A 24,784-nucleotide genomic window follows, 5' to 3' on the forward strand; every position below is an offset into this window, starting at 1 on the left:
AATCTTTATATCAAGTATCTCTGACAAAGACTTAATTTCTCAAATGTTTGTGAACTGAGTTAAATGCATAAAAATACAAAACATTTTCCAATTGCCATATGGTCAAATGACATGAATAGGCAGTACTCGGGTGAAGAAAATAAAACTAGCTTGTCATATGAAAGAATGCTCCAAATTTATTAATTAGAAAAATGCAAATGAAAACAACTCTGAAGTACCACCTCACATCTCTATCAGACTGGCTATATTACAAAGAAGGAAAATGATCAATGTTGGATGCGATATGGAAAAGTTGGGCCACTAATACACTGGTGTTAACTGATATAACTCTTCTGGGGAATAATCTGGAACCATGCCCAAAGGGCCATAAAACTGTGGGTACCTTTTGACTGAGCAATTACATTATCAGATTCATATTCCAAAGAGATCAAGGATGGGGGAAAAGGACATTCTTGTACAAATGTATTTCTAGCAGCTCTTTTTGTGTTGGCAAAGAACTAGAAACTGAAGGAATGGCTGAACAAGTTGTAGTATATGCTTATAATGGAATACCATTGTACCATAAAAATTGGCCAAAAAGATGATCACAAAAATATTTATATGAAATGATACAAAGTGAAGTGAGTAGAACCAGCATGTTGCACATAGTAACAGCCATACAATAGGATGATCAGCTGTGGATGATGTAGCTATTATCAGCAATGGAAGGATGTAGGAAACTCCAAGGGACTCAGGATGAAAAAGGTTCTCCCTTGCCATGGAAGGAGCAGAGGAAATTTAAATGCAGATAGAAGCATACCATTCTTCATTTATTTCCTCCCTGAATTTTTCTCTAGTATAAACGATTTGCATCTCACTTCACAAAATAATAAGCATGGTGTATAGTTAGAAATTCTTGGACCTCAAAAAAAGAACTACATTACCCAAAATTCTTTTCTGTTACCTAGAATCCTTTTCCCTTTTTCTCTGTCCTCAGGTTTTACACAATTGTATTTAAGTGGTGGTAACTCCTCCTTCTGCCTCTCTTTGACCTGTGACCAGACTGAATTCAGGTAACTTTTACAAATTTTAGTTATTACTAATAAAAATGTGTAAAATATAATAGTTATTGAATATTAATTTTAAAGCCCACATTGGACATATGTATTGCATGATAGTTCATGTACAACCTATATTATATTACCTGCTGTGAAAGGGAGGGAGAGAACATGAACTACAAAATGTCAGAAAACAATTAATTATTAAAAGGGCATCTAGATGCGATGTATAAGAAATTCTAACAATTTTAATAAATAATGGAAGCTAGGAATTGCAGTATGTAGATCACTAGGTCTGAAGTCAGGAGGAACAGAGTTCATATCCCACCTTAGAAACGTATCACCTGTGTGATCCTGGGCAAGTCACTTCACCTCTGTTGGCTTCAGTTTCCTCAGCTGTTAAATGTGACTAATAATAGTACTTGGCTCCCGGGGCTGTTAAGAGAATCAAAGGAGATATTTGTAAGGTGCTTAGTTAGCAGGGTGCTCGCACACACTAAGCACTATATACCTGCGAACCAGCTAAGTGGTGCTTACAGAGGATAAAACAGCCAGCCTGCAGTCAGAAAAGGCTTACTGGCTGTGTGAACCAGAGCAAGTCACTTAGCCCTGTCTGCCTCCCTTCCTCATTTACAAAATAAGCTAGGGAAGGAAACGACAGCCCATTTAAGGATCTTTGCCAAAAACAAACAAACCCCAAATGGGATCACAAAGATTTGGGCACAACTGAACAACAACAAATCGTTACTAAAAGCATTATTATCACTATGAAATTACAAAATCATTTTACCTGACAATTGAAGCTGAAAGGAGAGGATTAAAAAAAAAAAAAAGCAAGGCGTGGTTGGGCAAAGGAAAAAGCGCGAGATTTCAGTCAGAGGACCTCAGGTCCCATCTCAGCTCTTCCATTTACACGTGTGATCTTGAGCAAATGATTTACACTTTCGGGCCGTCCGTTTTCTCACCTGTAAAAGTGCAGGTTAGACTAGATAAGGTCTGCAATGCTTTCTAGCCCCCGTGACTCGTCTGTGTCGATTCAGAAGGCCTCCTCCGGGCCTTTCTTAGCCTGACTAGCAGCCCAGCTGATGCTTACACTGGGACCTTCCTTGGCAGTCTGTAGGCAGCGGTTTTAACCAGAATGGACAGAAAGGCCCTTTTTTGACTTTAGGCTACTCTCAGTCTAGCCAATTCCTGGAAAGGCTGAATATGTTTGGAGACTTTTTAGATGAGCTCTTTCTTGCGGCGCCTCAAGACATACACAGACTGATACCCACCAGTACTTTGCCCTGTCAAACAGAGCCTTAGGAGTACATATCTCAAGGGTCAGGCAGGGGACAGTTACATTTTTACAAGGAAGCTGATTCTTCAGCTTTTTCATACCTTTGTATTTTAATCGAGGCATTCTGTCTGTTATTTTAAAAACAACCTGTTATTCCTACAGAAAGGCATTTCAATAGAACTGCCAAATACAAGCACTGAAAAGATAAAGAATACAAAAAAAAAAGGCATCAGAAACTTCACTGGAGAGGAGGACAAAAAAAATAAATCTAGATTTTCTCTTTCCTGGAAGGAACTAAGACATCATGTGTTAAGAAAAAAAGGATTTGTCCTTAATTAAATATTTAACAGTGAAGGATGATTGAAAGTCTAGAGATAAACAACCAGAAAGACAAATAGGTGGTATGTTTGCTGCCTAAACCATAGCCTTAATTATGTTCCTATGTGCAAAGCCAAAGAGGAAAAGCCTTAATTCACCTCATATGTGTAGAAAATCTTTATTCAGACCAATGAGCTGAGTCAGAACCTTCTCCATCACTTGCAGGTTATTCTCAAAGTCTTCTTTATTTTTTTTTTTAAGTAACATCTTGTTGAAAGAAGGCACCTGGGGGCAGCTGGATAGCTCAGTGGATTGAAAGCAAGGCCTAGAGATGGGAGGTCCTAGGTTCAAATCTGACCTGATACTTCCCAGCTGTGTGACCTTGGGCAAGTCACTTAACACTCATTGCCTAGCCATCACCACTCTTCTGCCTTGGATCCAATAAAAAATATTGATTCAAAGATGGAAGGTAAGGGTTTAAACAAAAAAAAAAAGAAGGCACCTAGGATAACCTGGGGATATTTCCCATCTTAGCTGATGCTGCCCAAAATATCCTCCCTGCTTCCACTGGTGCTACCAGGACTTAGAGACAAGCATGTCTTTCAGGGTAATGTATCTAGTAATGTATCTGCTGGGGTTCTGACTTAACACCTGGAGAAACCTGCTAAATAAGATGATATCAAGAAGGTGGACAAGCAAGCATTAGAGGGACCCTTGAAGGGTATTCTAGGCTATAAAGGATCAGGTTGTATCTTGTAACTTTAGCAATGATACCTATTCTTCTACTTTTGATGTTTAAATGGCTAAGACCCTCACGACAAGGCCCTGACAAGTATCTTTCACCTTAAGATTCATGTATATATACTGCTGATTCTCAGCCATGTACTCAGAATCTGGACTGACACCTTCAGACATTAACTTTTACTTTTCTTGCCAGACAAGACATCCCTTCATAGGAAATCTAGTCCTTGGAGGCACTCTCTCCAATTTTCATTTCTGTATCCCTTCCAGGTATATACTCTACTGATAAAGTTACAAGAGGCATGTTTTTCTCCTGCCTGTAGCCATCTGCCAATTAAACCTGTAGCTGGACCCAATTAATTTACTTTAATTCTTTTAAGAAGTAGGCCCATCTGGAGCTGACTTATAAGTTCCTAAGGTAACATGGAAATTTGGAGTCCAAGCACTGAATCATAAAACCTTGATCCATATCCCAGTTTTTATACTCATGAGCTATATAAGCCCAAGCAAGTCACTTAGCTAAGTGACCTTCATTTTATTCACTTATAAAATGAGAATACCTATATCTGCACTAGAAAAGTAAATTTTAAATGCTAATATACTATATAAATAATTAATTATTATTGATTTTATTAATATTATTAATAATAGCAAAATAACAGGAACATAAAGGTTCCTACTTAAAGGGTACTATAATTCTCAAACATCAGGCTATTCCACCCTGTTGTAGTTTTTCTGAATTAATCAACATTTTTTTCTTTATAGAATGTCACTTTTAATTTAGTTTATATTTTATCAACTGATAAGCACTAATTTTTCTCTCCCTTTCATTCTCACTGGAAACAAAACAAAACTCTTGTAGCAAAAAATACATAGTCAAGCAAAGAAAATTCCCACATGCATTGCCCATGTCCAAAAACAAATATATTTATAACTCAGTCTGCATTTTGAGTCCATTGCCTATCTATTTAGACATCATAAGTCCCCTGGAATTGTGTTTGGTCATTGTGTTGATCAGAGTTCCTGAATCATTAAAAATTATTTTTATTGCATTTTTAATGTATAAATTGTTCTCCTAGTTTAGTTTATTTCATTTTACATCAGTTCATGAAATCTTTCCAGTTTTCTCTAAAATCATTCCCTTCATCATTTCTTATAACACAGTACTATCCCATGACATCCACAGACCATAACTTATATAGCTTTTCCCCAACTAAAAGATATCGTTTCTGTTTCTGATTGTTTGCCACCAGAAAAAGTGCTCTAAATACTTTTATACATATAAGTCCTTTCCCTCTTTCTTTGATCTCTTTGGAAGCATAGCTCTAGCACTGGATCAAAGATTATATACTGTTTAATGGCTTTGGGGGACACTGAATTAATCAATATTAACTCACTTCTAAAGTAAACAAAACACAAGTCAGAAAAAATATGAATGATTACACATATATTGACCTTGTTGTGGATAACTTGAAACTATATCTGTTTGTTGGTAAGAAGGGCCAGCTGGCCAAACTTTGTAATGAAGTTGTTATAGGCTGGGAACAGTAAGGATTAGGGACTGACAAACTGAGGAGGCAGCAGGCAAAAACAACACCTCTATTTGTTAAGGTTTATAAGGATTTAAAAGGTTGAAGCAATATCAGGAAAGGGGTTCTTAAGTCTAAAAAGAAGGGAATTAACTCAAACCACACCCAACTCAAGGCCTTTCACGAGAACCACTTCCATCTGGTAAAAACCAGACCTGATCTCTCTCCTTAGCACTGCCTTAACCCAATTTCTGACTACCTTAACCTACTTCTAATAATTATTATTCTTTTATAAGTTACTGCCTTCTTGTAGTTGTTCAGTTCAATTCTCCAACTTCCAGTGAGTCAGAGTTTTTTGGCCTAGTGGTTTCTGGCCTGAATGGCTGAGCCCAGCCTGCCCCACTCTGTAACTACAGAGGAACAAGAACCATGTTTTCTTCTAACTGTTGATCTTCCTTTTACAGCTCTTCCCAAAACTTCCAACTTTTTCTTCTTTCCAAAACTGTCACTCTTGTTCAAGGAATTCTCAAGAGACAAAGTTTTAGCCTCCTCTCTGGGCAGGGAACACCAAAGAGAGAGAGAGTGTGTGGGACTAAACAGAACTTCCAACTAACTCCTCAGGCTTCACAGAATTCCTAAGCAAGACCTTAGCTCAAAGTTCCACCCAAGGCAGTCTGACAGTCAGACAGGATTCACACTTACCAAACTCTTAATTAGAACCCCAGATCTATTTCCCTCTTAAAAACTTGGGTAATTAATATACCCTGAATATTATCAAAGAATATTTTAGTCACCACTATCAAGTTTCTCCTTCACAAAACCATTTTTCCCTTTCCTAAAGCCCCAAAGTAGCTAAATGGATAGATCTGAGTTATAGCTCCTAACCTATTCAACAGTAGGTAAGAGGATAGAGAAAAAAGATATGGAATGGGGGAGGGAGGAGGATGGTAGAAATTTCAATATATTTCTAACTGTCAACTTAAATAATATTTGGTTGTAACCATCTTTTCAAAATTTAAGTTATATCTTCAATGTTTGCCTTTTGGTACCTCAATCTGAAAGTATGAATGGAGACATGTAAAACCAATGTATAAGTTAAACAGAAATTTCTTGACTGTCCTTTCTTCCCAGTCAAGCTCTTCTCCTCTAATTTTTTAGCTTTGAGTATTAGTATTCTTTTCCTGGAGTATTATTTTTCAGCTTACAAATAAAATTCTATTAAGAATCAAGAAAGGCAAATTTGTTGTAGTAATTCCTGTTGAAAAGGGTATTGACCCCTTTTGATTATTACTATTGGTAATACCAATAGTTGTTACTTATGTGGACAGGCTCTTGAGGTTGACTATTGAGGAAAATGGTTGCTCAAACAGTTGAAGGGAAACTTCTGCTTAGGCCAATGATATAAAAACTATTTATTATGACTATTAAATTGTATAAAAGTAAAAGGAAATAAGTATTGATAAGAAATCCCCTGTTAACTAATAATTCTACATACATTCCCATAACCCAACTTTCCCATGAGGGAAGACTTCGTAATTACCAAATGGCAATCCTCCTTAATTCTATACTGTCTATCCAAATTGTAAATTCTAACTTACTAAACCTATTTCCAAATGTTAGAGAGATCTGCCAAACTTCCTTTTCCTTCTGCCAAAGATCAAACTCTGCCAGCCTGAGGAACAAGCTGTTTCTCCCAGCAGCTGCTCTCTGGCTCCCCTGGAGGAGGTCCAAAATGCTGCTCAGCAACTCTCTTGCTCTCCCATCACAACAGTGTCCCAACTCCTTTATGTAAAAATTAAAATTTAGGGGAGATGGGGAGACTGAGGCAGGTAGAAATTAGTTTCTCTCTGCAAGGAGTATTATATTTTTTAGAGGTTTATTAAAGGTTAAAGATTAAGAATATACAAGTAAGAAACATGTGCCTAGGCCAGAGGCCTAGACAAAATAACCTCACATCATGGAAGAGACGCCTCTGCTCCAAAAACGGAAGTCCAAAAGGGCGAGCCCTTCAAAAGCCTTTGCTTAAATATCTTCTCGATCTCGGCCCAGGTGAGATTACAAGGCATTCTGGGGAAGTGGAGCAAAGGCTCATGGGGATTGTAGTCCTGTATTCGAGTCTATTTTTTACATTTAGATTCAAGAAGTTGTAAATCTTCCACAAACTCTCATCCAAGTCTGATTAGAGGGAAAGCTAGCAACAACCAACCTCCAAGTCTCTGTCCCAGAAGTGGTTGACGATTTCTCAACTGACCCTCTTAAGAGTCCCTGCAAAATTCTCTTCCTCTGACCTCATCGGCGTTCCATGTGTAATATTTATTGGGAGAAATAGGGAGAATATGAAGAACAGGGGATAAATGGGAGGTTAGTAACAGGGTATGGAGGAGTTGAGGGGAGAGAGGGAATATTATTCTATGAGGCAAAAGAGAGACATGCCCCCTGCCGAGAGGAAGCAGCAGGGATCTGATAAGGACTGTTTGTCATTGAATGACTGAACTGATGTTCAGCTCCCTCTATGCACAGAAAAGATAGTCCACTTATCTGTGAATTCAAATAATATAAAGTTTAATAACCAGTTGGAATTGGAGTTTTTTCCTCAGCTACAGAGCTGAGGCCAGGCCCCACCGACTGGTGGCAGGTTTCTCCCACTCCCATCTACTCTATATCTGTCCTTGCTTTGTCTAATTCAGAATCTTAGCAGTAGACAGAAAGCAAACAAGAACAATTCTAACCTTCAGAAGCCTGTGTCTTCGGACTGAACAGAGTAGAGGTACTCTACTTCAGACTGGGCTGAATGAGCTCCTCCCTCCTTCAACCCCAAGAAGGAAGTCAAACCCGGCAGGAAGGAAGTGCTAGTCACAGGAACCAACTGCTACTCCTGGCAGGAAGGAAGTGCTAGTCACAAGACCCAAGTGTCACTCCCAGTTTCCCCTTCCCCCACCAACTGTCAGTCTTGTTTCCTTTCCACACTCATCCCCTTTTTTTGTTGTAAGCTTCCCAAGGTCACTTATTTATATTATAGTTACCAATTTACTAAATCTACTCTAAGGATTCTTTGCAGGAAAGTTTGGGTAAGGGTAGTTTTGCATTTTACAATAAATTCAGTACAATAAATGTTTAAACAAAACCATTACAAGAAATTTGAATCTTAGTGCTAGTACTACCTACTCTTGCTAAGATAACTAAAACTAATACATTATTTATAGAAATTATTTACATATAATACAATACTATACATTGTTCCACATCCTGATGTCAGTCAAATAGAAATATCTATTGATCTTTCTATTTGCCTAAGACCTTATGGAACTAACTATATACATATTTATATTTTGCATAAATATAATTTCAGACACTTGTTTATTTAAACAAGGAATCTCAATATGTTAGTTTGTGATTTTGTGTTTTGTGTCTAATAGAGTTGTGTTGAATTAATACTTATCAAGTTTCTTCCCATTTCTACTTCTCATGTTGACTGATGGATCTCTTCTTTCTTCCACGTTATGTAGTGATGCATGCTATTTCCCTAATATGTGAAATTTATTTTGTTTTATTATTTCAACATACTTAGTCTTACATATAAGTCTCATTTTCCACCTGTCCTCTTCTTATATAAAGAAATTTACAAAGTTCAAAGTCTTAGCTCTCCATTTCAGCTTTTTTTTTTTTGGTTTTGTTTTGTTTTGTATCTAGCAGCTTTTCTTGATGCTTTTCCTCAGGGCTGGTTTAAAGTCATTTCCTCTGGGATGCTTTTCCTCTGGAATGCTTTTTCTCTGGGCTGGAAATTTGTCTTGAACATTGTGTCATTATTATTTTTTGTTGTATTTTTTATGTTAATCAGTTTTTTGTTTTCATTTCTCAGCACTATCTGTTGTCTAATTATCTTCTATGTCTGTTACAATGATGTTGACTTTTCCCTGGTTTCACGTGGTAACAGTGAAAACATGAGGCTTTCCCTGCAATTTTTATAGCTGTTGGGGTAGTAAGCAATAATTCATGTGGTCCAGTCCATTTTATGTCTGTAGCCAATTTTCTATTGAAAATTTTTAAGTATACTATGTCTCCTGGTTTGATGTTGTGCACATTGTAATCCAGGGGTACTGTTTGTTGTATCAAGCCCACTTCATGCAACTCTACTATTCTTGTTTGTAAAACTTATATATATTTTGTTAATTGACAGTCTAGTTTGTTAGAAGTTCTATGTCAGAGAAAGGAAGATGTGATAGGATCATTACGTTGTTTTCTTCTTCTCTTTGTTTTCTATCAGGTATATGATTTTGTTGTACTGCTAATTTAGTGTCTTTATCCACTTCCTCATACCTTTCACAAGGTTCTTGGTAATTCTTGACTCCCAATGCTGCCAGCATTTCTTCTAAGTAGATTATGTAGTTTATGTCCTTAACTAACTCTCCTGACTGGATCATTTGTTCTTGATTTGAGTTGTTAATGAAATCATCTGTCTCCCCCTCTTGTAAAGCTTTGTGATCTTGATTGTAAAGTTTGATATATTCATAAGGTTCTTGGTCTTCTTCATTTTATGAATCAAACAGAATTGAATATAGTGATTCTGTGTGATTTGTATCTTGCACTGACTCTTGCTTGGTGATTTCTATATTGCTCAAGTCTTTTGCAAGCTCTTGCCTATTACTATGCTGTAACTCTGTGTTATGTGTTGATAAATTTGGTTCTTGTGTATTTGTTCCTTCCTGTGGACCTGCTATTTTATTCCAGTTTTGTTCTTCTGCTACTGACTTTTCTTGTTGCTCTGAACATTCATTTTGCAATTCATCATCAGTTTGCAAGGGAATTGTATTATCATGGAGACTTAAGGATGGCATGATAATGTTTGTGTTTGCTTTTCCTTGTGAAGTTACTATTGGTTGGAATTCTTCTGCATAAGAATTTAAGGTTGACTTTTCTATTATGTCATTGGCATTTTCTTTTGTAATATCATCCCTGCTTTCCATGTCATTTTTCCAGGTCTGCTAATTTGAATGTTTTCTGACATTTCATTTTCTTCCCTATTGGACCCTTCTGTTGTTAGCTCATGTGCTTCAATTAATTCATTTGCAGTTTGTGTATTACAGACTGTTGCCAGTTCTGTTTCTTCCTCTTTCTTTGTAGCTTGTTCCACTGTTCCAAAAATTTTCTCTTTAATCTCTGTTACATCATTATCTAATTGGATTTCTTCTTCTATCTGTCCTTTAGTTTTATTTTGTGATTTTGGAACTCCAAGTTCTATTTGCATGCAGTCTCCTTCCTTTTCATTTTTCCCATTTCCTTTCTAATTTTTCCTTTTTGATGTTACCCCATGCAACTGGCTTCATAACTGACTTTGTATGGCAGCACCTGAGACTACTTGTGAATAATGTGGTTTTGCTCCTTGTTGGATGTATCTCTCCGTGGTTTCTAAATTTGGTGCTTGCAATGAATTCTTGAAATTACAATCACAACATTTTGTATTTGTTTGTATATTATTGCTGCTATACTTTACATTACTTTTCCAGGACCTCTGTTTGTTAATAGCATGGAATAATTGTGCCTTTAAATAACAGTCTCGATCCATGTGACCCATTTTTCCACAGAGAAACATCTGGGTACATTTCTCCTTTTATTGCTTTGTGTGTAATTTCTTGTGGGTTTGTATGATTGCAGAGGGGCTAGATTTTTTTATTTCTTCAAATTCTTTATGTTTACTTGAGCTATTTGCCTCCTTGAGTTTGGCTTTAAGCTCTTTGATTATTTCATACTTTTCCTCTAGGATTTCTTTATGACCTGAAAATATGTAAGTTGCAGTTTTTCTTAAATCTTCCAGACTTAGTGTTTCCCAATCTGGGCAATGAAGTTTAAAATATGATCCAATAGGTGTGTTACTGCCTTTCACAAACTGTCTCCTTATGTGTTGGAGATTTTGTTCAGTTCAGTTTTTAAATCTAAGCACATCCTGTGTTACTTCAATAACTCTATCGAGGAACTTTGATGGATGTTCCCCACTTTCCTATCTCAATTTCTCAAATTTTCCCCAAGAATCTGGTCTTTTTGAAAAACTTGTCATTGCCTATAATAGATCTTCTCTGGCCTTTCTTAGATAATGTAGATTTTCATTATTAGATAACTTTAAGTCTGTTCCTTCCTCTAATTATGATGTTAAATTTGGATTGTTTCTTGTTTCATCAAGGAATTGTTTTTCCCTTTTTGAAAATAATTCTGAGAGAAGAATTTCAGTGTCCTTGAAATCTGGACCATAAAGCCTAATTCCTCTTTTAAATTCTTTTAAACATCTCATTTGTTCTGAAAACCAGGAAGGCATCCATTTTTCAGACTTTCAAAATCAGCGGTTGTAAATTGTTTATGTGTTTTAACATGAATTATGCCGCTGTCTCATTGTAGGCTTGTTTGATCTCTTAGTAGCAATATTGGTATTCCACCTTCAGCCCCATCTGTATTTTCTTGCTTAACTACATTGTTATTTTTACATATGTACCGTTGCCACATTGTTTCTCTTCAGTCAGTTGCTTAATCATTTGCTTTAGTTGCATCTTCTCCTCCCTCATGGCTAACATCATCACAGTCATTTCATTGTCTTTTGCTTTTTTTCCATAAATTAGATGCACACCTTTTTTTAGGGCATAGTATAATTGGGTCAAGAAGAATAATGCTCCAGCATATGTGGGAATGAATGAAATCAAGTGATATATACTTATATTCAGCCATTGCAAACTTTCATAGATTCTAAGCAGAAAATAAATATAATCTGGAATCATGACAAAAAAAGTTGTAAAACATATAAAAGAAATATTCAATCCAGAGTAGATAACCCATGGCAAGTAATAGTTTCTTTGCCATCTTGTATCTTGAAAAGCCTTTTACAACAGAAAAAAAAATGTTAAATCTGGCCCTTTAAGAGTCACCGTGGTTTATTTTGAGTGTGGTATCACTAGGAAGATTAGTTGCACTCAACACTGCTCTCAAAATGGTTACTTTTCATAGTCACACAGGCTTTTGAAATGTATGCAGGCCCGATTTTTCTCAAATTCTTGACAAAATAGGTTGGGAAACCTAGCTGGCTCTGCCAAAAACTGTAATATTCATTTGGGAAAAGAGATAGGGAATTGGAAAAATGGGGGATAATGGTAGGTCTATAGTAGGGTATGGAGGAGTTGAGGGGAGAGAGGGAATATTGCTTGGTGAGGCAAAGAAGAGAGATGCCCCCTGCCGAGAGGAAGCAGCAGGGATCTGATAAGGACTGTTTGTCATTGAATGACTGAACTGATGTTCAGCTCCCTCTATGCACAGAAAAGATAGTCCACTTATCTGATTGTGAATTCAAATAATATAAAGTTTAATAACCAGTTGGGATTGGAGTTTTTTCCTCAGCTACAGAGCTGAGGCCAGGCCCCACCGACTGGTGGCAGGTTTCTCCCACTCCCATCTACTCTATATCTGTCCTTGCTTTGTCTAATTCAGAATCTTAGCAGTAGACAGAAAGCAAACAAGAACAATTCTAACCTTCAGAAGCCTGTGTCTTCGGACTGAACAGAGTAGAGGTGCTCTACTCCAGACTGGGCTGAATGAGCTCCTCCCTCCTCCATCCCCAGGAAGGACGTCAAACCCGGCAGGAAGTGCTAGTCACAAGAACCAACTGCCACTCCTGGCAGGAAGGAAGTGCTAGTCACAAGACCCAAGTGCCACTCTCATTGCCCTTCCCCCATCAACTGTCAGTCTTGTTTCCTTTCCACACATGGCAAATCTTAAAGCAGCCTAGAAAGTCTCAAATCCATTTTTGAACCTTCCATCTGACTACACTCCATTCTTAACTCAGCTAATGGCACCTACATTACAATTATCATTGCATTCCATCAATATTCAATGAAATCAATCTTCCTATGCTTTTGAACTATCAAGTACATTGTCAGCAGCTCAACTTTTCTAATCCAAAACAGAAAGGAAATCACATAAATTATCAGTAAATACTCAAACTGTATCTAAATAAATAAAACTTTCACAGACCAAAGAAGTTCTTATCATGCATTCAGGTGCTAAACATCTATCATAGCGCTTAATATATATTGCTATTGGTTAATAAGTGTCTGCTGAAAGAATGAATGAACCACTAAGATATTTTGTGGATTATTTACATATAAGCAATATGCATATAAAATGGGGTAGAACCAAACTTAATGCTTACGTTAATGTATAAATACCAATGTATAGCAGGGATCTATCTCTGTTCAGGTAAAATATTACAGGTATATTCACCTCCTTCAGGATAAAAGACATAACAATATTATTTACCAGTTTTATTTGTATCCCTCTTAGAGAATTTCCTCTCATCCATAAATCTATAGACTCACACAGTCATCTAGCTGTCTACCTAGAATAGGTGACTGGCATACAATAATTACTCTTCATTTCCAACAGTTAGTCATTGGGAAAGATCTAGATAAGGGCAACAGGGGACTCTCCTTAGATATAGGCCCAGTAGCCTGGGTTGCAATTCCTCCTGAGAAAGAGGTTGGGGGGGGGGGGGTGCCTGCCTCCAGGAGAGTCATGATGAGACATAATAGTGCTTCCTTGGAGAGAATTTGGGGCATACTTAGAAATTCTGAAACTGATTCCAATCTGCTAATGATGTGGTAAAAAAAAGGAGCCTTTTATCAGTGGCTGGGGTGTACTCAACAGTCACTAGTCAAATAGAGCATCCCCTTCTCTCTCAGTTTCTGGTAGAAACCTGGCCATCAGAGTTCTGTGGAGAGAAGTGAGGTGATGATTAAAGGAGATGGCCCTTAGGCCCTCTCCCTCTAAGACTAACATGGGGCCAGGCCTCTTTGCCTAGGTGTATGTTTGTTGATATTCTTGAATTTAAGGGGAAAATAGAAATTGAAAAAATTCAACAATCACCTGTTGAAACTGTGACAGAGGCTGGCACTAGAGAAAAAGTGACAGAGTAAAGAGTATGTGAAATTGAGCACCTCGACGAGGGAAGGGCCCCAGGAGGGGAATCTGGAAGGAGGAGAAGCCTCTGGCGGAGAGAGCAGGGGGTCTCTGGGTCTTGAGAACCAGAAGAGAGAAGGTGGAAAAAACAACTTTCTCCTAAGGGTTACACACTTTTCCTGCTGGTGACTGGAAATTCTTCCCCCGAAAACTTCCCAATTGAAGGGACTTTCCGAAGAGAAACCTGAGCTGACTTTACCTCAGCTCCTGTTGCCCAGGGGTGAGTCAACCTGACTCAGGCTGCCAAGGCCTGAGTTCTTCCCCAAATTCAAGGAGGGAGGGGAAAGGGTTTAGATAGAGACAGGGACCCCCTTTTCCCACATTCCTTTTCCCATTCTTCCCTGCCCATTATTCCTTTTGTATTACCTGGTTGAGTTGACATTAAAAGTTATCTGTTCCCCAAGGTGAGTGTGAGTGAACAGATCAAGGGGAGACCTTTTGGTCTTGAGTAGTGGACTACTCCCTTCCCTTTTTAATTTTTTTAATACAAAACAAATGCAAAATTTTAAAATCCCAGGACTGTTATAGCCAAATTCCAAAACTCTCAAGTTAAGAAGAAAAATACTATAAGTGGGTGTGGGGAAAGGCCAGGGAAAGTACTCAAATATTGTGGAATCACAATCAGGATTACATAGAATCTAGAAACTATAACATTAAAGGATCATATGATATGGAATATGATATTCTGCAAGGTCTATGGCCAAAAATCACCTACCCAGCAAACTGAGCATACTATTCTAGGAGAAGAAATGGGCATTTAATGAAATAGAGGAATTCTGGGCATTCCTAACAATGGCCAGAGGCTTAAAGGTAAATTCAATGTTCAAATTCAACACTCAAAAGAAGCATAAAAGGTAAACAGAAAAAAAAAAACCCTATAAGAAATCAGTGGGGTTAAGATGTTTATAGTACAAGAGAAAATGTAACATACTTAACATACTTAAAAGTAATCAAGGGGAAGAAATCAATGGGATTAAACTGATTAAATTCCTTGAATGGAAAAGCATTAGCTAGATCACTTAAAATACAAAATTCTTAAGAAATCTACAATACTTAAAGTACCCAAAATGCCTAAAGTCCTTAGGATACTTAAAACTACTGAAGATATTAAGAATTTTATCACAATTAGGACAATGAATAGGATAATATATAGATAGCAGGGAAGTTGAATATGAATAAGTTGAATATGATGGATATTTAAAAATCAAGAATATGCTGAGAAAACACAAAAGGAAAGAAAATTTTAAGTAAATTATCTCACATGAGGGGGCATGCAAGAATCAATACAGTGAAAGATAAGATATGGCTTGGGGGAGCCAGAGTGAACAATATTTAAACCCTACTTTCATCAAAATTGGCACAATGTAGGAAGAACATCTACACTCAAAAATCATAGAAATCTATCTCAAAACAAACAAGGGAAAAAAACTCATTATGCTAAGTCTCTGACAAAGGTTTCATTTCTCAAAAAATTTAAATGTACAAACTGAGTCAAATCCGTAGGAATGCAAAGCATTCCCCAATTGGCAAATCGTTAAAGCACTTAAATAGGCAGTTCTCAAGTGAAGAAATTAAAACTATCTTTTGTCATATGAAAAAAATGTACCATATCATTATAAATTAGAGAAATACAAATTAAAACAACTCTGAGGTACCTCCTCATAACCATCTGATTGGCTATTATTATGAAAAGGGAAAATGATAAATGTTAGAGGAGATAAGGAAAAATTGAGACCCTAAAACACTGCTGCTGCAGCTTCAAACTCATACCACCATTCTGGAGAGCAATCTGGAACCAGGCCTAAAGGGCCAGCAATAGCAATACTAGGTCCATATCTCAAAGATTAAAGATAGAAGAAAAGAACCTACCTATACCAAAATAGAGCAGTTTTTTTGGGGGGGGGGTAGTTACAAAGAACTGGAAATGAAGGGATGTCTATCACTTAGCTTATATCACTTGATATAAGCTTGTAACAGAATATCATTGTAGCATAAGAAATGATATTGAGAGGGAAGATTTTACCCAGAGTTAAAATGGAATGATGGAAAAGCAAGAGTGACAGACAGGGCAGTTAGGATGTTGGGGACAGGGACTGCTGGGAAAACACCCAGCAGAAGGAGAGTTCAGTTCCAAACCTTGGACTGAAAGCAGCTTCCTTTCTCAGCTCAGGATTTGAAACCCACCATTTTCCTGAGAATTTCCCAATTGTATCTGAAGCCCACATTGACTGTGAATTGATCCTTTTTCTCTGCCTTGTCAAGACCTTTGTGGACTGACTGGACATTCAGCTGCCTGAGTCAGTCCTGAAGACAGAAAGTCTCCCTTTGTGTCAGCTATACTTGAAGACATTTGTTGTCACTTTAAGATTAGATTGAGATAGTCAGCATTGGGGAATCCAGAAGACAGAGAAAGCTTCCAGGCTGGTCTTTTCAGCTGTTGGCCTAAGCCAAAAGGACCCATCCTCAATCTGTGTTTTAGCATAGGGAACTCCTTTTGGACCTCTTCCCTAATCCCATCAGTTATCCTTTTCCAAATAAATAATGTTTGTTTATTCAGCAGCAGTCATATCTTAAAGAAGAAAGAAAATATTGGTGGGTGGAGTTTTAGTCTGGGAGGAAGATCTCTATCAGAAGCAGGTAAAGCAAAGTCCTGGTTCAGATGTCATTGATTTTCCTTCAGCTGGGGGTTTTATCAGAGGGTCTCCCAGGAGGATTAGGTTTCACAATACTCCCTAATCACCCCTCATTCTCCACTCTGGTGGTGTGCCCAAATCTGGTATAGACCTCTGCTTTGCCTGTGCATTCACCTTATTGATCAAGGACAGAGGGCAGCCTTCAGCTCTCTGTCTGGGCAGGAAGTTAATACCCTTGGGGGCTTAGATCATCAACACATTCTGACCGACCTTTAAACAGTCATCTCAGGGGTTCATCACCTTCCCTTCAATAATATCAAGATGATCAGAAAAACCTGGACTTATATATGAAGTGATGCAAAGCTAAGTGAGCAGAACCAAGGGAACATCATACACAGTAACAAGAATAACGTATGATGGTGAACTGTGAATGCCTTAGCTATTATTTTTTATTTTTTAAATTAATTTATTATTTAGAATATTTTTCCATGGTTACATGATTCATGTTCTTTCCCTCCCTTCTTCCCTTCCCCCTCCCTAACAAGCAATTCCAGTGGGTTATACATATATATTCAAAATCTATTTCCATTATTATTAATATTTGCAATAGAGTCATCATTTAATGACTTATTTATTACTGGCAAAGCCAGGATCCAGGACAACTCCAAGAGATATGACAACAAAACAATATGTTTAGCCATAAAAGGAACAGGAGTAAACATTCAAATTGAAACACACCATTCTTTACTTAATTTCCTCCATGAACTTTTCTCTAGTTTAGGTAATCTGAGTCTTTTTTTACAACACAGCAATCATGGAATTATGAATGGTATGATAATATATATAATCCATATTATATTGCCTGCCTTCTCAGAGAGGGCAGAGGAAGAGAGAGAGCCAAGGATTGGAAAATGTGAGAAAGTGAGTATTAAGTTATTGTATTGAAATGTAAAAAAAAATTTTAAGGCACTTAAAAAAAATCATTTGTCTGATAAAAGCCCACCAAAAAGGAAGTAATCTAATAATTGTTAGAGCAGGATGCAAGGTTGAGGATGGAATGTTGAAGAAGACTTGATTGACAGGCAAAAACGATTGGAAGCAGAGGAGCATGGGAAAAGAATGGGGACCTGGGGGAGTCCTGAGAGGAAGAAGGGGCTTTTGAGACTAGATCTGGAGGTGAGAGGAGGCTTCTTGCCTTGCCTGAGATCTTTCAAGAGCCAGCAGAGAGATAGCCAAGAGAAATAGCCTTGGGACTTCTCAAAAGAGTTTTACAATAACCTGATACCTCTAGTAACATCAGAAGGGAGACTTCGGTCCCATCAGACCTGAGGGGTCTCAGACTCCATGGACTCTGAGCCACCACCTCACCCCCACCAGCCTTATAGCACCTGCCTTACTCTTGCCTTGATCCCTTAATATTTTAGGTAGCTTATAAAGTAGCTGGATAAGGGAGGAGAATTTCTGGTTTGCCCTAAAGCATCTAGAAAGAAGGACCTTGAAGGGTTTAAAGGTAGGGACACCTATTAACCTCAAACCATTCTCCCTCTTCCAGATACCTTGAGCTTAATAAAGTCTTATTAAACAGAAGTCAGATTGGAAGAAAGGGATTTTGTTCAAGGAGCATTGAGGAAGTTAATTCCCTGAGGCTACTGATTAGTCATCCCTGTTCAGGCTCCACCCAGGGCTTGTCTTCCTGGGGATCCCTGCTTAGGTATTTGGGGAGTACCCCACCATCATCCAATAGGGAAGACCTTCCTTCAACTTACCCATCCCTGGGGATCCCCATTTTCCATAGATATGTCTTCTGTTATCAGTCCAGGAGTAGAGAGTGAGACAGTCACCTTTCCTCACTCATCTGTTTATAAGTAACAGCTTCCTTAAGACCAATTATTACCATTCAGCAAATTATCATTACATAAAACATTAACCTTTCTTCTTTTCTAGAAAATCATTTAGTAAAATCCGACTTTCACTCTTCTTCATATAAAACTAAAGTTGGATACTATCCGAAATTCTTGAAGTCATCCTTTTGTTTTGCACTTCCTATGTGTAAATGTGCTCATAAACTTGCCAATCCAGTTGCCAGAATTTACACTTAAATCTCCACATTCCTGTATGAAATTTGCTCTGACACCCTTAATATTTTTCCATTTTTATTAGTGTAGTTTCCTTTTTTTATCCTCCTGAAATTCATGCTCTTCATATAATTTTAACCCCAAAATGTGGCCAAAACAACATGTTTAAGGTACTGATTGTTTTTCTGATTAAAAATGTAAATTTTATTATGGATTATATTTGATAGTAATTCACACTTATATAGCAACTTGCTTAGAGCCACTCTGTAGAGAGCATATATATTATTAGTATCTTCATTTCACAGATAATTAAACTAAGCAACAGAGAGCTTAGGAGACAGATAGCAAATTGTAGGGATGAAAGGGACCTAGGTCTTCTGATGTCAAGTAAAGTACTCCCCCAGCTACCATATTTTCCTTTCACCACTGATGTTTTCACACTGGTAGTTCCAAGATTTTCCCAATATCAATTGAATGAAATGGAAAGTACCACTTCATAAAAACTGACAAACAGAAAAATAAAAAACAAAAACAAAAAAATGAAGATTTAAGTGACCTTTTTTCCACCTTCAATAATACAAAGTATTAATAACTTTTAAAATATGACCTAAACTGACTTGCTCTTGACATAGACTATTTTGTATAAATCTTAATCATTTGGCTTTAAAAATTTTTTTTAATATGATTCCCTAGCTCCTACTGGCATCTTCTAACCTAGACAAAAGGCAAACAGTTTAGCCTGTCTATTCAGGATGCTATATATTCAAATATAAAAATGCCACCTGGTGAAAATAATTTAGGCAATTGGCCTTTCAACTTCATGACAGTTGATTTTTGTACCTTATATCTATTTTTCTTAAAATAAATTGAAAAGCTTGCAATGAAACAAAAGATTCTGGCATGCTTTTATTCCCCTTAATGAAATGAGTATAGAAGTAAGCATTTATTAAAGGTTTATAATGTGGCAGTCACTGCACCAAACAAAGGACATGTTTTTATTGCTACTTCCAGAGCAGGAGATGGAGAGAAGGGGCGTGAAGCTGGGAGGAGGAAAAGGAGTGCCTAGCCTGAAAGGCATCAGGATCAGATGAGGCCTGGGCCAAAAGGTACCTGAGACCTTCTTAGCCTGCATGTTGGTGCATTTATAAAAGGCCTCAGCTTCCTCCATTTAATTTTAGTTAAAAAATGAAGAATCTCTGACATCTACAAACCCCTCGAAACTGGTCAGTTGCTTACACCAAGCTGGCTTTGTGAGCTGCAATTATTCATGTAGCTTTGTTTCTCTGAATCTGGGATGGCAGTTCAGTTGGCCAAATATATAATGTTTGATGGAGTACGTCCATGAAATAGAACTACATAATATCAACTCGGTGTGAGGTTTTTGCCAGTTTTCCCAAGATTCCAGAACATAACACAAATTCTTTATCACGACTGAAGCAACATTGAATAGAAGAAGCTCATGAGACAAATATGTGTGCCTGTGACACTGTGATTACTATTTATATTCAGAGTTTAAACAAACCATATATTGGGTAAGAGATTGGAGAAGGAAATATTCAGACTAACATAATAAATATGGTTAAAAACAGTACAAATATCAAAGGCCAAATGGAGTTTTAGAGGTCTTGTTTTTAAAAGTTATTTATAAACATGTTCTAAATTACATTTAATCATCTTCTTTTGGTTCTTATAATTACTATCAGTATAAAGGAAAATTATCTTGACATCTTTTAAGAGCCACATTATGAATTAACAAAAAGGAATAAAGTTATAATTTAAACAAAAGATTATTTATAGTTTACAGTATGACATGCATGATAATAAAAAAGCAATATTCCTTCTTAGTAGATCTAAAAGCAAATCAAGAAATTAAAGAGAACATAAAATTAGAAATAGAGGTTACGAGGGGCAAGGAAGAATATAATAAGCAATAAATAACATGAGAATTTGTTATAAACAAATGCAGGTTAAAAATTCTCAGAAGTCCGAGTTATGTATGCTGTAAATTAAAGCAGATACTTCCTCTGGACAGGACATTTTAAAAAATCACACTTCTTTTTGCTTGGAAAAATGTCACAATAACTGTTAAAACTAAAAAAACAAAACAAAACTGTGTCGTTCATATTGAGTTTCAATGATCTGTCTCATTTCATCAGAGAAGATAAAGGCTTCATTAAGATAAACAATTTGTATTTTGTTAAGTGCCTGGGACACAGATGGGACTACAGTGTTCGTATTATTCTCTCCAACTCCACCACTGGTGATCTGGGTCAGATGTAGCTATGCCTGGACTCCTTTCAGTCATGACAACTCCACCTCCTGGCTTCCTCTAAATCCCATCTAAAAATCTATCTTTTACAGGATACCTTTCTCAACCTTCTTAATTCCAGTGTGATGTCACCCCAACACTATTGTTTTAAGTACATAAATCCATGCCAATTCAATTCATTGTCCAGTGTATTTATTAAACCCTTATTGCGAGGCATTCCCATAGGCAGACTCCTTTCTAGAATGCTCAAAGTATCCTAGTAGAGGTAGCTAGATAACTCAATGGTTAAAGTACTGGGCCTGGGGTCAGAAAGACCTGAGTTCAAATTCAGTCACACACACTGGTTGTGTGACCCTGGGCAAGTTACTTAACCTCTTGTTGTCATAATACCCTAGAGAAGGAAATGCTAACCAGCTCCAATTTCTTTGCCAAGAAAACATCATAGACATCATGATCCATGGGGTCATAAAGAGCTGGTCACAATTGAACAAGCATCTTACTATGCTATTTTTATTCATCTTCCATTTTTTTCCTACTTCAGTGTGCATTCATTGAACAAAAAACTTAATAAACACATATTATAGGCAAGAAATTAAGAAGGACACCAAGAAGACTAATTTTATAAGTAGTGAAAGGTCAAAGGTACAGATACACAATAGTAGCTAGCATTTATGTAATGATTTAAGGTTTACAAAGGACTTAAAATTATTTAATCTCATTTTATCCTCCTAACAGTCCTGTGAGGTATATACTATATGACTATTCTAATTTTATACAGGCTGAAACAGTCTAAGAGGTGATGTAATTTGTTCATTGTCACACAGCTAGTATGTTTCAGAGGTATGATTAGAACTCAGTCCTTTCTAACTTGACTTTCTAACTGACACTCTAAAACTTTGCCACCCAGCTGCAACATAAAAAATTATAATATAATTCATTAAATATTCTGAAAGGTCAAAGGCTGGTACCATCATATCCTAAGAAGGATATTTCAACCAAAATTGAGTTCCAATTATTTTCAGACCTAATACAAACTTTTATCTCAAAAATCAAGCCATTAGAAATTGGTGGATAAAGTTTTCAAAGAAAATTATTCTACAATGAGTAGGAAAATTATTGGAAATAAAGTAACAACCAATATCTATTAGTAAGTTGTTTTTATTACAAATAAACAAAAATGGGATAAAAAACTCCCTTTTGCAGACAATATAATAAAGATATTTGGAAAATCTTAAGAGATTCAACCAAAATTTAGCTCAAACTATCAATAATTTCAGGAAAGTAGCAGAATATAAGATAAATCCACATTAAATCATTAGCATTTTTATTCCAATTTTACAAAATAAACATTTCCATAACAAAGAAAAAGAATAAAGTATACAAATGAAATCACAAATCTCCTATATGTTTAACTTATTTTTCTTTATTTATGCATAATAAATCTCCATCCCATTCTCCTCACATAATAGAAAATACCTTCAAGGACACCAACATGTAATTTAAGCCTTTCATGTCCCCCTTTCTGTTCACCATAGGTAACATTCACAGTTTATTCTTCCAGCCTTAATTTTGTGACCATGTATAATGTTCTCCTGGTTCTACTCATATCACTGTGCATTATTTTGTGTAATTTATTCCAAGGTTTTTGCAAATCAGTCTGTTCATTTCCTATGCCAAAGTAGTATTCCATCACAATCACATACCATAATTTGTTTGGCCATTCCCCAGTTGATAGGCAGACCCCAGTTTCCAATTCCCTGCCATTCTAAAATCAGCTATGACAAATATTTTGAAGCATATGGTTTTTTTCCCCCTCTTTCCCTGATCTCCCTGGGAAACAGACACAGCAATGGTATTGCTAGATAGAAGGCTATACATATTTTTATAACTCTCTTGAGTTCAATTCCAAATTGGTCTCCAAAATGGCTGGATCAGCTCACAGCTCATCCAACATTGTATTAGTGTCACTCTTTTTCCACAGCTCCAACTCTTGTCCACTTGCCCTTTTGTCATTTTAGCCAGTGTGATGTGTGTGTGGTAATATCACTGAGTTTTTTCATTTTGCATTTCTCTAATCAATAGTGATTTAGACCATTTTTTTCATAAATCTATATATGGCTTTGATTCTTCATCTAGAAATTGTCTTCCTATATTTTGCCCATTTATCAACTGGAGGATAGCTCTTACCTTTATAAATCTGAGAAAGTTCTCTATATATTTTAGACATGAGACCTCCATGTTCCCACTTTTCTGCTTTCCTTCTAATGTTGACAGCATTTGTTTTATTTATACAAAACTTTTCATTTTAATGTACTCAAAATCATCCATTTTACATTTCACAATACTCGCCATCTCTTGTTGACTCATAAATTTCTCTGCTATTCATAAATCTGATAGATAGTATGTTCTTTGTTCTTCTAATTTACTTAAGGTATCTTCTTTTATGTCTAAAACATGTATCCATTTTGATCTTATCTTAGTAAATCATGTAAGATATTGGTTTAAACTAGTTTCTGCCAAAGTAGTTTTCAGTCATCCCAGCAACTGTGAACCAGTGATTTCTTATCTGAAAAACCTAGATATATGATTTTGTCAAATACAAAAGTACTATAATCTTTTACACCTGCTTGTTTTATGTCAGGTCTGTTCCACTATCTACCTTTCTATTTCTTAGCCACTGTCAGATAATTTTGATAACTATTGCTTTATGTTACAATTTAAAATCTGAAACTATTATACCTTGTTATTTTACCTTTTTGTTTCCAAATTCTTAATATTCTTATTTTTTAATACATCCAATTATTTTTTCTAAGTCAATCCATTATTTTGGATTGGAATTTTGGATGGAAAAATAATGGATTTTTCAATCCATTATTTTTTCTAAGTCAAAAAAATTTTTTTTTTTTGTAATGTAATTGGGATGGCATTGCAGAAGAACATTAGTTTAGTCAGGATTGAAATCTTTGTTAGATTAGGTCTGCCCATCCATGAACAATTAATATTTCTCCAATTATTTAGATCTGACTTTATCTGTGTAAAAAGTGTTTTATTATTATATTCTTATTTTTCCTGGAGGGTGCAGATTCTTTGTATAATTGGATTGTAACTAGAAAAGGATTGTTTTCCTCCTTATTTCATGATATTACTCTTCTTGTAGTTGGTGCACTTGTGATTTTGTTTATCTGCTTATGCTTGCCTTGTTTACTAAAAGCTTTAATTACTAGTTTTGCTGTAATGCAAAAAACTATTAATGGGATCCTGTACCAAAGAGAATTAGATGGTATAAACAAAAAGGGGGAATTGTAGTGAACCTTCCATGAGCTCATGGGAATAGAGTTTCTCTTCCCAGGTGTTTGTGACATACTATTGCTACTGAGTATGCCAAAACATAGAAATCTCAGTTCAAGGCTGCATAAACAGTTCCAAGAAATCCTGAGAACAGGTTAACTCCCCTGTTCACATTCTGGGGAGAATTGGGGAGGATAGATTATTTCTCTTGAGAAGAGCTTTAAATCTTGTGTGCTGCTTACAATAAATGTTCATTATCCCTGCTTTGATAATGTTCCAGTCTTTCATTCTTGCGACTCCTGAGATTCCCCTATTTTGACTCCGTAGATGTCCCCAGCAGGAAGGCATTATTTTCTCTTCTAATTCTCTCTAATTGTAATTTTTTCATATAATTGAGCAAAATAACTCCTAAAACTGGCTTTAATTTCATCTTTATTAGTGGAAAATTCACCCTTTTCATTTAATTTAATGATTTGGTTTTCTTCTCTTTTTAATTAAATAAATCAATGGCTAATCAATTTTACTGAATTTTTTTTTACATAAAACCAACTCCTAGACTGATGTATTAATTCAATGGTTGTCTTATATTCAATTTTATTTATTTAACCTTTAATTTTTAGGATT

The 24,784-nt window shown here is 36.3% G+C and overlaps 1 long non-coding RNA gene across 1 annotated transcript in view; it reads right to left on the bottom strand.

Annotated features, from left to right (window-relative positions):
• Nucleotides 1-834: 834 nt before the first annotated feature.
• The window catches only part of LOC130454579 (uncharacterized), a 36,357-nt gene continuing 12,407 nt past the window's right edge, over nt 835-24,784 (bottom strand). Inside the window, exon 3 of the long non-coding RNA XR_008912251.1 lies at nt 835-1,472. This is a non-coding gene — a long non-coding RNA (uncharacterized LOC130454579). The remainder of the gene's footprint in view (nt 1,473-24,784) is intronic.

This window comes from Monodelphis domestica, chromosome 5, assembly GCF_027887165.1.
Source record: "Monodelphis domestica isolate mMonDom1 chromosome 5, mMonDom1.pri, whole genome shotgun sequence".
In the NCBI taxonomy this organism is placed as follows: Eukaryota; Metazoa; Chordata; class Mammalia; order Didelphimorphia; family Didelphidae; genus Monodelphis; species Monodelphis domestica.